Source organism: Rhodnius prolixus, unplaced genomic scaffold (genome assembly GCF_049639745.1).
Source record: "Rhodnius prolixus isolate KJV_2025 unplaced genomic scaffold, Rpr scaffold_3, whole genome shotgun sequence".
Taxonomy (NCBI): domain Eukaryota; kingdom Metazoa; phylum Arthropoda; class Insecta; order Hemiptera; family Reduviidae; genus Rhodnius; species Rhodnius prolixus.
The window spans coordinates 19,092,029-19,106,389 of record NW_027411603.1 but is presented as its reverse complement, the minus strand read 5'-3'; the positions used below and the strand labels follow the sequence as shown (position 1 = coordinate 19,106,389).

The window sequence follows — 14,361 nt, the reverse complement described above, 5'->3', positions numbered from 1 at the left end:
AAGCGTTTGTTACTATTAATTCAATTTAAATTAATAGCAATTTGGATTAGAATGAACATGTGCATAAATAACATGGTACGATCACGGGTCCTTCAATTCCTTAACGATACAAACAAATTAATCAAGTCCTTCTCTAGCTTTCTCCACAGCTGTTGGTTTTCCATTCTTTTTCTCTGCATACAATAAATATCCTTGCCCCATAATAATCCTAAACTAAATAGTAAGAAGGCTGTAACGTTGATACATAGCGAGAAGTTGTAAGTCATGTAAATATGTTGTTTTCAAATAAAGTTTCATCTACTTATCATGGTACATTCTGTATTTACAATAACTACATAATATTATTACTGCGTCAGTAACATTCCATGGGAATACTTGGAATACCATACATCACATTCAACACTCAGGGGCGTTATGTTGTGAGTTGGACAGCTTTTTATTGAGATTGTGATTGTTGTTCTATAAAATCTGTATTGCGTTCATTTTAGTTTCACAACTTTCTAGAAATATGAGCAGTTTAATGAGACTGGTCATCAGAATAAATTTTAGTAATCTTAGGTTTTTTTTTATAACAAACAAAGAGAAACCATATACAGTAACTTTTTTTTTCTTTGGTTTTTGACTCCATAGGATAAGATTTAGTTTATTTTTCTTTTATTTGTTATTTTCTCTACTGAAATAAATACTGCGCCAATTAACTGATGAATGTAATGATAACTAATAATTATTAATTTACTAATAAAACAATATTTCAAAAAATATTATTTTACTTTATTTTTTTAGAAGGCGCTATCATCAAATTCGATTAGATTTTATTGCGCAGGTTATAAGTATATCTATAGAAGGAACCCAAGGTGGGTGGTGCTTACCCTAAAATAGATCGGCAACCATATCTTCCTTCGGGGCTATAGTATGCACCTGATTCAACTAATTATTATGCATAAAATGCAATAGATTTTCATTATATGTACGTAGATAAAGTAATATCTGCCCTTGCCTTTCATTCCCTAAGTGTATGCTCGATACGCACAGCACTGGTGCAGTGCACGGTTTGCATACTTACTAGGAATGGAAGTTTTAAAATACTATAACTAGGTAAGACAAATAAGAATTTAAATTACCTAGGTAGGTATATCAATTTATCAATAAGTCAAATGAAAATTTTTCAGGGCGAGACACGAGATACAGTTAGTTTGCTATATATAATCAAAACTAAATAACTGATTATCTTCAGGTAAAAAACACATTTACCAAAAGATAAAGATCAGTAGTTATTTAATAAACTTTTTTTAAATTTTTTTTCTTACTTTTTGATTTTCAGTTGTTTCGGCTTCTGTCGACCAACTTCAGCTGAAAATATAAAAATAAAATAGAAAAGAGACTAAAAGCTGGTTACTTTACTTACTACTACATAGCTGCAGTAAAGAAAAAGAAACTTTCGAGTAAGGTGACAGGACCAACAATACGAAATGATAAGAAAATTACCATCTTACCAAAATATGAAGCCTAGAGTAAAATTTCTCTATTAGGAAAGTAAATACTAGACTTAACCGGAAAGAACTAAACAGAACAGTCAACCAGACAACCAATGGGCGAATTCTATCCTCATGCTTCTCATGTTTAACTATGAATCATATAGTATCCCCTTCGCTTATTGGAGAAAAGTACCGCAGTTGTGAAAATAAATAAATAAAACAAGCAAACAAAAGAAATTAAAAATTATGAATAATAAAAACTATAGTAATATATTTGAAAACCACTGTTTAAAGTGCGTTCCACGCAATCTATTCATCCTCTTTTCGAAAAATGAGAACAGTAGATGAGTTCCATTCGTAAGGGTAAATTTACATGCGAAGAAGAAGATTTAGAGTACCTGTTGTATTTCGTCAAAACTGGCTGAGTGTGAAACTACACATTTCTATTATATGTGTAGGCTATTTATTATGCCTGTTTCTCTTTTAGTGTCATACTGTAGCGAGGTGCTATATATAACTCCACGGCTTGTTAGATGAGAGTAGCGAACAATCCTTTCCTCACGACAAATAATTTCCCTACCGACGGGAAAATGATTTGCATTTATATGTATGAATGTTAGACTCTTCTTTCCCGTGGGCAAAATTACCTAACTAAAAGTACTGAATGACAGTGAATTACTAATTTTATTTTATACTACACATGAATCCCCATCAAAATTAGTACAGAGATGAATGAGTTATATTTAATCTAATGTAAATTGCTTTCTATTCATGTGCACGTTATTTACAAGTTCCTATTTAAAAGTTTGATTAGCTCTATTAGTAAACTTTTAAAATTGATTTTTTTTGTACTCCGCACATTCAAGGTCAAAATTGCAGAAAATTCAATTTCATTAAAAAAAAAAATTTGTTCCGTCAACCCAACAGATTTCTTATTCAGTGGTTAGATGTTTGTAGTAAAAAACAGCGAGCGATTTACAGAATTATTTGACATATAATATGGGGTACGACTGATCGTTTTCCACACAATAATGTGAGTGGACGACCGTTTAATAGTCGACTGCTATACATATCTTTTATGCACACGTAGAGAAATATTTAGAAATGCCGAAAGAGCAGCAAATAAAAAAAAATCCTTGAAATAATTTATTAAAAATCTTAAATATTTTATACAATCCTTTCAGAGGAAAAATCCTTCCAAAATAACTGCTGTAATGTGCACTGCTCGATGAATATTAATTACATATTTAAACCAATTATTTCGTTTTATAAATTACCGCGCCAGAAATAAATTAAGAATTTGAAATTTATGTTAGTAAATGAACGTTGGAACAAAATAATTAAAATTTTAATTGAAGGTAAGAATTCCATGGCTCCCATTATACAGAAACAATAAACGATTGTTTCTTAGGATATAAAATAGGAGGAGTAAACTCATTTTACTATTATACAGGAGTTAGTATTGTAGAAGAATAATACAGCTCCAGCCAGCCCTACCATGCAAGTTACAAGTAGTGATTTAATTTAACAGTTTGGGAAGTGTTCATAAAAATCAACTAATCAGTCCAACCTCAGGCTATAAAACCACATAATAAGCCCTCTTATATTTATTTTTTAAAAATTATTAAAATTTTAATTTTGAAATACATGCTTATTTGTTTTTGAATATTTTCTATTTTAATATTGCAAGGGTCCACCCGCCAAAATATCACATCATACAGCTATCTTGTAAATTATGTAAAACTGACAAGAAGATTATAAAAAATATTGGATGTTTGACATTTTCATTTTCAACAGAATTTCCCTTCAATATATGTATTTTAAAAAAAAATTTAATTGCACTTTGGACTAGTACTGGAAAGTTCATAATTTTATAAATGAATATATTAAAATCTAAGTACTTGACTTCTATATTGTATTCACCCGTCTGAAATATGAACCTTATAGCGTGGCAAACTCATAAATCATAATTACTCCAAGTTTAGACTTTTATAAAGGTCTTAGACTTGCTGGCAGCTGGCTATAAATCTTAGGAGAGATTTCCTGGCTGACAAAGTTAGGGCCAAATGACAGCTTCGAATGGGCCCATTTTTTATATACCTTTGATGTAATAACAACACTCAATTTTGGAATGATTATTGGTAGGATTTAATCAAATTTTAACACAAAAAAAAAAACATAATTTCCTTCTTTGAAATTTCAAGTATTTCGTTTTCTGCTCGTTTCAAGTTTATATGTCTGCCACCTTGCCACTCCAGTCCAGTTAATCTTCATAAATATAATGATTCTTCTATTTTAATTCAATTTAATTTGTGCAAGCACAAGCTACAAATTTTTAAGAATCTTTCGAGTCCAATTCAGCTGTTACTTTCATAATGCTTTCAGCTCGCTAACCCAATCGATATCCAACTTTATCATATAGCATACATAATTTAAAGCCTGCTAATTTAGATAGCATTTGAATGTCATTAATAATTTGAAATACAAATTTATTATTTTATACTGTGAAGTAGCTGTAATTCTTAAAGATAAACACAGATATAATTGTTTCATAACATGGCGTTTATTTTGAGATCTGCGTGTAAAACTTTATAGTAAATTCTTTAATAGCAAACTAAATTTATCTATATTGTTTTCAAAGTCATAAATTTGTTTTAGGTTTGTATTGTTGTTTTTATTTTATTCCTTGCTTCGTGTAAAAATAACAGTTGAAGTTAATCTATTTACTCATTATACATCTCGTGCTGCCGGTTTTTATCGTCGTTAAACACGAGAACACCTCTACTGATAAGTGCGGCCCACATCCCTTATCCGTTCCTGTTTCTTGCTAAAATGTTTAATTCATTTCTTTCCATTTGATATTTTATTTTCATTTCTTTTACCAGCCGACATAAATAACTTATTTTTGTATATGCAGCAATAAGGTTGTCTCAGACTTCATAGTTTCCTATATTTACTTATTTTTGCGAATGCATACTATACTAACAATCGGTTTGCACGATTGACCTTCCATTACTACCATACCCCGTCACCTTCACCAATAGTATGGCCGCCCTCTCTCCTAAATAATTATCCCACCATGACAACTCACCAACTTCAATCCCACATCAACATCCTTAAAAGTGGAGAATTAACATTAATCAACAGAAATTTGTACAATTATAGCTTTCATATTAAACAGAAAAACTCTTCCATCCACATATTTTAATCATATATCGCTACCTAATGTGCCTTAAGACTCTACATCAACAAGCAACTAGTAAGCCCATACTCAGAACGAACTGAAATTAATAACAAGACAGAACACTATTACAAACGTTCTTAATTAACTTTTCTCAAATGTAACTGTTTTATTCATTTTTATCACCAGACTGAATATATAGAATCGAAGTATACGGAACAGCCTGTCATCAAAATCCAAAAGACAAAGTCTATCCTATCCAATAGCAACAGTCAATGCTCCCTTCTACGATTCTATCCACAATTCACACTAGTCTCAAAATTCCCTTCGTTCTGACACGGCTAAGCCAATCACTAAGCAATGGAATTTAAAATTCCTATTCCCACTTTTTCTCACTCAAATCTCTTTACCCAAGTATTCTCAAACACATTCTAACATTAACGACTAAAAGCAACGGTGGTCCCCACTATGTAGCTTCGGATGTCTAGTGTATTAGTCGTATGGCTCCCGCTGTAATGGCACAGTGCGGCTGTCACAGGCTCAGGACGAGCAAGTCCGTGTGCACTAGCTGGCTTTCTACCAAACTGCGCACTCTCCTACATTATTATCAATCTTACATGTTTGCCCCTGTGCAGTTGTAAAAGTCTAAATAAAAAGTAATAATAAAAACTACATCTTCTTTACTAACTGATTCATCCAAGACCAAAAGAATTCATCGCCAAGTTTTTTTATTTTTACAAAGCTTTTGATCAAACGACTAGGTCATATATTCGGGGCTTATGACAACAAATTAACAACACAAATTGGTTTTGATTACATAATTTAAACTGCACTTGAACTATTTGTATCTAAATTAATCTCGTAAGGCTATCAAAACAAAACTGGCAATCACTTCTTTTCTCTTTTCGAATAAAAATTACATAACTTCAAAAGGTGGAAATAAACCAACTCAATGGACGTTAATGGCTATAGTTGGTCTATAACTGCCTACAATTTCAAAAGTTTGGTAAAAAAATAAATAAAAAATCTCACCTCTCAATCAAATGATCATTTTACATTGTGCCTAGTGACACTGAAAGCTAGTCCGCCACTCTCCTCATCGGTTCTTCAAGGGGGTAAGAGATTCTTAAGTGCAGCTGGATGTTTGCTATTTCCTGAAACATTATCTTGATGTAGGTACTTTATTCAGCTGAACTTTGGTAAATGTAATGAATGCAATCTATGTAAAGTAGGAAGGTGATTTGTGTTTAATGGCACTAATTTTTATGCCAAATGGGACATGCCTCTTGATTCAACAGTTTTATATTATCCAATTTAATTTATGTTTGCTCCTTTATCTTGTTTATATTGGGTTGTCCGGTAAATAATGCAGGTTTAAGGACAAAAAATTCAATTTTAAAACATAAATATTGTATTCGATTCTACAATTTAAATTTAGAAAAGGCGTTTGACACATTGACTGGAAGATTCGAAAATTTCTAACAGAATGAAATAAGATGGAAAAGGAAATAAATTGGGAGAAAGTGAAAGAAATATTTGCCGTGAATCTGCAGACTGCAGTCAACATGGTAACGATTATAAAGGTAGAGCCTTACCATTTAAATAAAAATGGGCACAAGTTTGCAGCTTCCACTAAGTAAAATCGCTTGTTGAAGCTGACATGATGCTAGTATGAGATTGCTCTTTAAAGCTTCAAAGCTTGCTAGCCTCTTAGTTGTTACACAACAAGTCTTCCGGAAACAATTAAGTCATTACAGAGTAAAAAAGTGGGAACATTAAAATGGGCCTAAACGTCAAGTGGGACTTGAATTTGGGCTCAGAAATTCGGGTATAATTTGGAGCTCGAAGAGTATAATTTTATACACTTGTTAACTTTCTTCGTCACAAGAAATATGTATTAAAAAAAAAAAAAATAAATGCAGTATCAGGTTAAAAAATTTAGGCATTAGTTCTTGGCAAAAAAAAGGAAGAAAATGGGAAGTGATAGGGATGAGTAATAAAGGCAAAAGAAAAAGAACAGTCCTTATTACAATGAGCCTCTGGAAAATTATCTGCTTGGAACGTACAACATATTTCTGTTGACAAAATATTTTCAAGAGCCCTTAGTAAAAGGCACCAAAAGCACCCGAAGCGTAAACAAAAATATCAAAAAAGACTTCCTGGACTTCTACCTTGAAATTAGATCTTTTCCTCATATCACAAACAAGTTCTTAAGTTATTACGCTCATATTCTCAACCTCTCTTCTGAGATCTTAAGTAAAAAAAAAATTTACAATTTGCAATCCCTTGTGCAGAACAAGTTTAAGTATTTCATTACTATTTCTAATAGGATGAATCAGTCATCAAACATAATTAATAGCAGTTATTATTTTACAACAAATTATTTTATTACAATCCTTGCTGATGATTGCAAGATGGGGATCTCCATTATTGGAACAAACTCGCGACAATTTGTAACAATTATTAATTACTACCTGTTAGATATGTACGAGGTACTCGTATGTTACTCGTACATAGGTAATGAAGAAGCTTGTATATATGCCCTAACGGGTTATAGACAGTCTTCACTTGTTACATAACATAAAGAGCAGAAAGCCATAAGAAACTTCTGAAAAGAGAAAATTTAAGGGCAGAATAAATACTTATTCCTATTTATTATGTTTCTTTCATGGTATGTTTCTCTTGATAAAAGAAAATATCCCAACATAACACCCAGATAACAGGATAGTGCTACAAGACATTCCGACCAGAACTCGCTCAAAAATAGAAGGAATGGAGAAATACTATAAAAGTAGGGGATCAGAGCACTGTTCCGAAAACCCATAAAAAGTTTGTATTTATTTCAAATAGACTCACACTCACGAAAGGGGTGAAAGTTTTTTAAAGACAACTCTAAATAGTGAAGTACATACTTTCGAAGTTGTTTACAATAAATGGAAATGAAACTGCGATTGAACTTCAGAAAGAAAATAATTTAAATTAAAAAAATTAATATGAAGGATTTAGTTTGAGCTGAAATAAATTTGAATATGGTAATGAAGTTTATTGAAAGTTTTTTTTATTTTTATGAAATCAATCAGTGGAAATTACATTCAGTTTTTCTCTTATACTTTATAATTGAATATTTCAGTTATGAATAAATAAAATAGAATGATCAAAAAACATTTCCGAAATATAAGATGGTTAAAAATGGTTTGTGCTTAAATCTGCGTTTTTCTGGTAATATTTACATTATTTTTTCGTTAAAATATTTATCTAACTACAAAATACACGAGACTGGCCTTTTAATTATAATTACTGCTATTACTTCTTTGAGCTTTACGTCAGGCAACATAGGATTTAAAAAAAGAAATTAATTTTGAAAAAATATTTGGTTAACAAATTATTTGGAATAAAGTAACTTTAAGAACAAAAGTGTAGTGTAAAAATCGTCAATCAACAACAAATCTCACTTCGAGAATCAATGCGACTATAATTGGATAAAAGAATTGCAGCACTTCACAGCTAAGACTACCTTATTGAAATAATAAAGTGAAAGTTTTAATGCCTTTACAATTTAGACAACAGAGAAACTTTTTTTTATAGTAAATTTTATTTGACCAGAAGTGAGAAATATTACCAATTATCTTTAATCAAGGCAGCGATAGCCTAATCTTGTTAAGTGTCCGTCAGAATGCTCAAGAGAAACCAATAATGATGCAGCAATTTCTCACATTAATTAGTTTTTCTTCGCTATGATCCAGTAGAAACACGGATTTCATAGCGAAAGTTCATCCCAACAGTACTAGGTTTGGCAAAATTACGCATTCTTTAAGCGCATTTATTCTCACTTAATAGCACATACTACGTATGTAACCAGAAGATTCCATTTTCAGCTTCGAACCTATTCCATTCTCCTACGTTCTTCTTAAATGACTATTGAGAGGATAACTGCAGTTTTGCAAGAAGTTGAACGAGACTGTTAGCCAGCAACTTTTTCCTATCATAGTTGATGACCAACTTAGCCGTTTTTTTAATCATTGTGTGTCAGCCGGGATGTATGAGTAAGATACTTTGCAGCATTCATCCCTATGCATGAGCTCTGTGGGTTGTCGACATAGTTCAAATAGTTGATTCGGGACCAATCCGGGGTCAATTGAGAAATGCTGTGGGGTCTTTCACGGACCCCTCTCATTTACGTGGTTGATTCCCTCTGGGCATTGTGGTTTAAGTTAACAATTCCACACAATGAGACTCTTGCCTTCCTAATTAACACAAGCACTCTTTGGTAACAATAATTTTCCTGGCACCTAATCTTCAATGTTTTCATTGTCGACACAGAAGAGATACTATTAAAAGAGAATAAGTTAATTAAACCATTTAAAGAAGTTAATTAAGTGAATCAAACTTAAAATACTTTTTCTTGTCTATAAGTAGATATAAAAGTAAAATCTTAGTATCTTGTTATTTCAGGTCATTGTTTGTTTTCTGTTACAGGTAAGTAACACGCAACCCGTTGTTAATAAAGTGATAACTTGCTAACTTTTGAAGATAATGGCCATGGTTTGTTTGAGTGATAAGTCTGTGTGCTCTTGCAGTCGACCTTACCCCTATTGATTGCAACTAAAGGTTAGTATTGCTATAAACAGAATAATCAAGCATTTAATGGCACTTTTTAGCATTTTTATTCCATCATGCTTTTATCCGGCAATCAATACCTCCTTTTGAAGTATTTTTTTTTCAATGCATCTTTTTGTATAATCAATAAAATTTGTCTTCCACGCTTAATTATACTGTTTTTTATTCTATATTTACTTAACAAATGAGTAAAGTATGAATTTTTAAATACGAGTTCGAATCGACAAGCGCATGCAGTGGACTGTTTCATTGTATGAAAATAGAACGAAATTATTTTCTTAATGATTTTTGTTCTTAATTTTTTATACTAAAACTGTTTTAGGCAGGTTGCCGTAGTCTCCTAAATCTAGGCTCTCTAGGTGAAGGCTATAATGCAACCACAATAGTTGGCTACAAAGCGCAAATAAGGTGTACTAAAATCTCTACTGGTCTTGTGATGCTGGTTCCATTTTGGCGCAATGTGACCGAACGTATTGCGTGGCCATACGTTAGCAATTTTACATAGCACAATTTCTTTTGTTCTCTTCTACTTACACAATTGTGCTTAGCAACCAGGTGGTTTCAAATATTTCTTTAGTTTTTGGACCATTCCTGTAAAAAATAGAATTGAGGTAGTGGAATTTTCAGTATTTTGTGCCTGATATTTATTATATTTCTCTCATGGTTCCCTAGTTCTTAATTCCTCCTTAAAACACAAGCCAGATTTGGATTTAAAAAAAGAAATTTTAAAAAACTTTATAAACTCGTATTTTTACTGCCTTCAATTTATCTCCGTTCGCCATGGTATAAAGCAGAGGAAGCTTTAGCATAGACAACAATTCCAAATGGAGGTTTAACTAGTTTTCCACAAGAATTAAACTGTGATCTGGCATTTTAATCTAGCAAGTTTTCGAGGTTGGCTACAACTCCATTTAAGGAAGCCGATAGCCTGTCTCAAAGGCGAACGTTATCATCAATAATAAAAATGTAGAAGGAAGAGAGAATGTCAATTTGTCTTCTTTTTTTTTTGCTAGGTTTTGACCTAGGGACTAGCTCATCTTTAGGGCTTATGGTGATACTGGCATTTCACAAGCAGACAGGACAGAAGACACACTAACCTTACATTCAGCAATGTAAAAAAAATTGGTAATTGTCAATAGCATAAGCCCTAAAGATGACCTAATTCCCTAGTTTGGCAAAAATAAAAAAATTACTGAATGTGGCATTATTCTTTTTTTCCTTCTGGATTAATGAAACCTTCACCAAAAACAATGAACAATAAGACCAAAAACAATAAGAATTAGGCGCCACGGTAGCCGAGCGGTTAGAGGCGAAACCAGTAAAGCTAATATGTATAATGGTACTGGGTTCGATTTCCGGCCTAAGGTCTTGGATTTTATTTAATGGTTAATAAAAGAAATTTACAGTAAGTATGTTTGCTAGTCGCCTCCGTCCACGACATCTAATTGGTAGTTGGACGTTAAGCCCCGCCTGAAAAAATAGGCGATTACTTTACTTTTACTTTATTTTAATAAGAAATTAGTTTATTGTAACTTTTTATATTTTACTGTATGTATTGTATACGTTTGATTGCAATCTCTGAACTTTTTGCGCGTCAAAGCTCAAGGCATTTCCTGCATTCCAATAATTTGAATTTTGATTTTCCTGGCCTTCAAAAAAGGTTTGGAGTTTTGGGATTCATCTAAGCTCTTGTTTAATCCTCTTTAGGACCTACTAACTGATTGATTTAGACTGTAAAGGAAAAGACTTTTTTTTTTAATTAAGGTACTTTCAAATCTGAGACCGTATGCGCCTTGTCTGTTACCAGTGCATTGTTAGTCTCTCATAACAACCAACATTGACCATCAAAGGTTAGTAAGCTGTAAGAAGCTTGTAGGAATAGATCTAACCCTGGATTTTCGTGAGGAGATCTAAGTCAAATCTTACAAAAACTATTGTGCTACAAAAGGGGGGAATTTCTTTCTGGCTTATTTCAACTACTGAATTAAATCAAATGAATCTAATCTACTAATGAATTAATAACGGGTGCTTTAGCTGGTCTACATTATTTACTTTGATCAGGGATTAGAAAATTATCAAATTTCGAATGCAGTGGCATCAAGAGAAGAGAAGGCCAGCTTAAGAATAAAGAGATTTTCTTCACTGACTACAGACCGAGCGAGCGATCAAGCATATAAAGGGCTTGGCATTCTGTTTTGAAGCCATTATAATCATTACAGTATATATAAGTTCATATAATAATTAAGTTTATATAACTCTACATTGTACACTGTATGTATCAACAAGTCTGGATCTTTCTTCAACTCCCACTCAACTTCCATTTAGAACTAAGCTCTATTTCAAATAACATTGATTCTAATCATAATCTTAGTTAACTTAATTTGAATATTTTAGTAATCTTGGTTAACTAGTCTGGCTTAAGCTTGGAATCTCTATGTTAATGACTGTCTATATTCTATTTAATATAATGTTACTTTCTAAATCGGCCTTAACATTGAGCCGTTTTTGCCCGCTACCAGAACAGTGTTGCCTCGAAGAGCACTACCACAAAGCCACACATTCATTAAAAATATTAGTGAAGGGATTTAGCTAAGTAGAATCCCATGCATTGATCGCGGGTTCGAATCCAGGAGCTGGTCCTTAGACTTTCTCTCCCTAGGAGCATTTTGTCTGTAACTAGAGAACACTGTGCGAAGGCCGGCAGTGCACTGTAAAAGCTCCGGGCGCCGATAACCACACATGCAGCGCATTTAATATTAAATGGAATATATCTAAATTAAAGATATATTTAATGAAAAATGAAATTTTTTGGGGAATAAACATTAGAATAATCTAATAACTTTTCTCCTGCTCTGAGTTAATTTGGTATCAATTTATTCTAAAGAATATTACAATGAAACAACTGTTGCAATATTATGCCATAGAAATTCAATTTTTATTTTCAAGTACTATTGATTATTTGATGGAAGAATTGAAAGAAAGAAGGGAATTCTACCAAATTAGAAAGCAGTGTAGTTGTTGCATACAGACGCTCACGCACGACATGCAATATCGTCAGAGAAACAATGACTTTCCTCCGACTTACTCCATCCCTACATCGACCATATTCTCTTCTACACACTCGCCCAGAGAGCAGGCATTTTCAGCTACCCGCAGCCGCCTCCACGCACTTACCTTTAAAATAGACAACCACACTACCAAGAAGTTCCTTCTACCTTTCATAAACACCACCCACAACTGCCAGTGTGAGTCAGCTTCGCTTTACAATATGCGTCACGGACCACCATATTGTTCTTCCAGTCTAGAAATATTGTGTGCCAACTGGACTTGGTATGTGGAGAATTTGTTCCAACTCTACCGTTCTGCCTGCAAACGTGAAGGTGTTCCCCTCAAAGTCGGCCCGTTTTCTTCTATCTCTTACATTAATAAAGTATGGAAGAATTCGCCAAATAAAGAAATCTTAGTTGGGACTATAAATAAATAACTCGGGCTAAATTTTAATTTATATTAAACCATTTCCTCACTTATTGTTAGTTCTAGTGGAAGTATTTTTTTTATGTCAAATAAAATTTTGTAGCTTAAAACTTGTTTTTACTACCGAGCAAACTTTATGTTAAAAATAAGGGTAATGGGTAAGCGGTAGTGATATTTAGGAAAAGAACGCAATTAATAAAAGTTGAAACCTAGATTATTTTACTAAGTTTGGTCTAGTTTAAATATCTCCCTAAAGAAAAGATTTTTGTTGTTCAAAAACTGTTTTATTATTTTGACAAGGTTAGGATTTAAGACTGTTAAGATTTATTTTAATGTACTTCTAGCATCAAAGTTCCGGATAAACTGTAAATACTGTCAACTAGACAGCTCATATTATCGGACGCGTTTAGGCCAAGTGCGCTATTCCTTTTCTGTTAATTTTTCTCTGAGTTAGCAGAAATTGTTATGAAGTTAGCAGAAGTTGGAGTAAAGTAAGTCTTTTTGGACGTTTTGAGTCATAGGTCACTGTGAGATATACAGGGTGACCAGAGTTATATGCTACACCCACTTTTTTTTTAACGGCGGGAAATTTCGAAAAAATAAAAAACACGTATTTAATCATTTTTAGTCCAGTTTATTTTCAGTGATTGATCCATTTTTTTAAACCCCTGTATCTCGAGATACAACATACAACTTTTGTTTTTCAAATGGAACGTTATATTTATTTTTGCATATTTTTATAGTATTTGAGCTCCTAAAAAAAAACCAAAAAAAATTTTGAAATCGGTTAAGTTTTACAAAAGTTATAGCAATTTAAAATATGAAAAATAAATTTCAGTTTATGGTCAAAATTACGTTATTTTTTTTAAAGAATCTGTTCAAACTGGGCACAATCAAGGGATAGGCAAGCCAAAACTCTGGACTCCCACGCTTTGCTTGTAGCAGCACTTATGGGGGCGAAGTCAAGATCTAGGCAGGCTAGAGTTATTCGACGTTCAGGTTGTTTTTTCTACAAACGGATGGAGTGGAGTTTTAGGAAATCAACTAATCGGCCCATACTTCTACGGAGAGAACTTAACTGGTGAAAGGTATCTAACTTTTTTTTAAGAGACATTTTGCCAGTTCTGCTTGAAGATGTTTATCTATAACGTTGGCTAGATTTGTATTTTCAATAAGATGGTTGCCCGGCACATAATGCGAGAGTGGTTCGAGGTTACCTGGACAGAAATTTCCATGAAAAGTACTTAGGGACTCATTGTCCCATCCAAAGGCCACCTCGATCTCTGGACTTAACCCCAATGGACTATTTTTTGTGGGGATATCTAAAAAATAAAGTGTACAGTAACCTTAATCCCGTGGCTTCAGTCGATGATCTCAAACGTCGAATAACTCTAGCCTGCCTAGATCTTGACTTCGCCACCATAAGTGCTGCTACAAGCAAAGCGTGGGAGTCCAGAGTTTTGGCTTGCCTATCCCTTGATTGTGCCCAGTTTGAACAGATTCTTTAAAAAAAAATAACGTAATTTTGACCATAAACTGAAATTTGTTTTTTATATTTTAAATTACTATAACTTTTGAAAAACCTAACCGATTTCAAAAAAAATTTTTTTGTTC

At 32.8% G+C, this 14,361-nt stretch overlaps 2 protein-coding genes across 14 annotated transcripts in view; one reads left to right on the top strand and one right to left on the bottom strand.

The window, feature by feature from the left end:
- Nucleotides 1–14,361, top strand: part of Nlg3 (Neuroligin 3) — a 613,493-nt gene that overhangs the window by 50,424 nt on the left and 548,708 nt on the right. The window lies entirely within an intron of this gene.
- The window catches only part of LOC141452374 (neuroligin-4, Y-linked-like), a 232,185-nt gene that overhangs the window by 179,313 nt on the left and 38,511 nt on the right, over nucleotides 1–14,361 (bottom strand). For 10 of the 12 annotated variants that reach the window (XM_074124418.1, XM_074124423.1, XM_074124422.1 and 7 more), the window contains 2 exons: nucleotides 5,689–5,810; nucleotides 1,308–1,350 (listed from right to left, as the gene is read on the bottom strand). The gene's annotated coding sequence lies outside the window, so the exon portion shown is untranslated. The remainder of the gene's footprint in view (nucleotides 1–1,307; nucleotides 1,351–5,688; nucleotides 5,811–14,361) is intronic. The other 2 variants (XM_074124420.1, XM_074124421.1) reach the window with 1 other exon arrangement.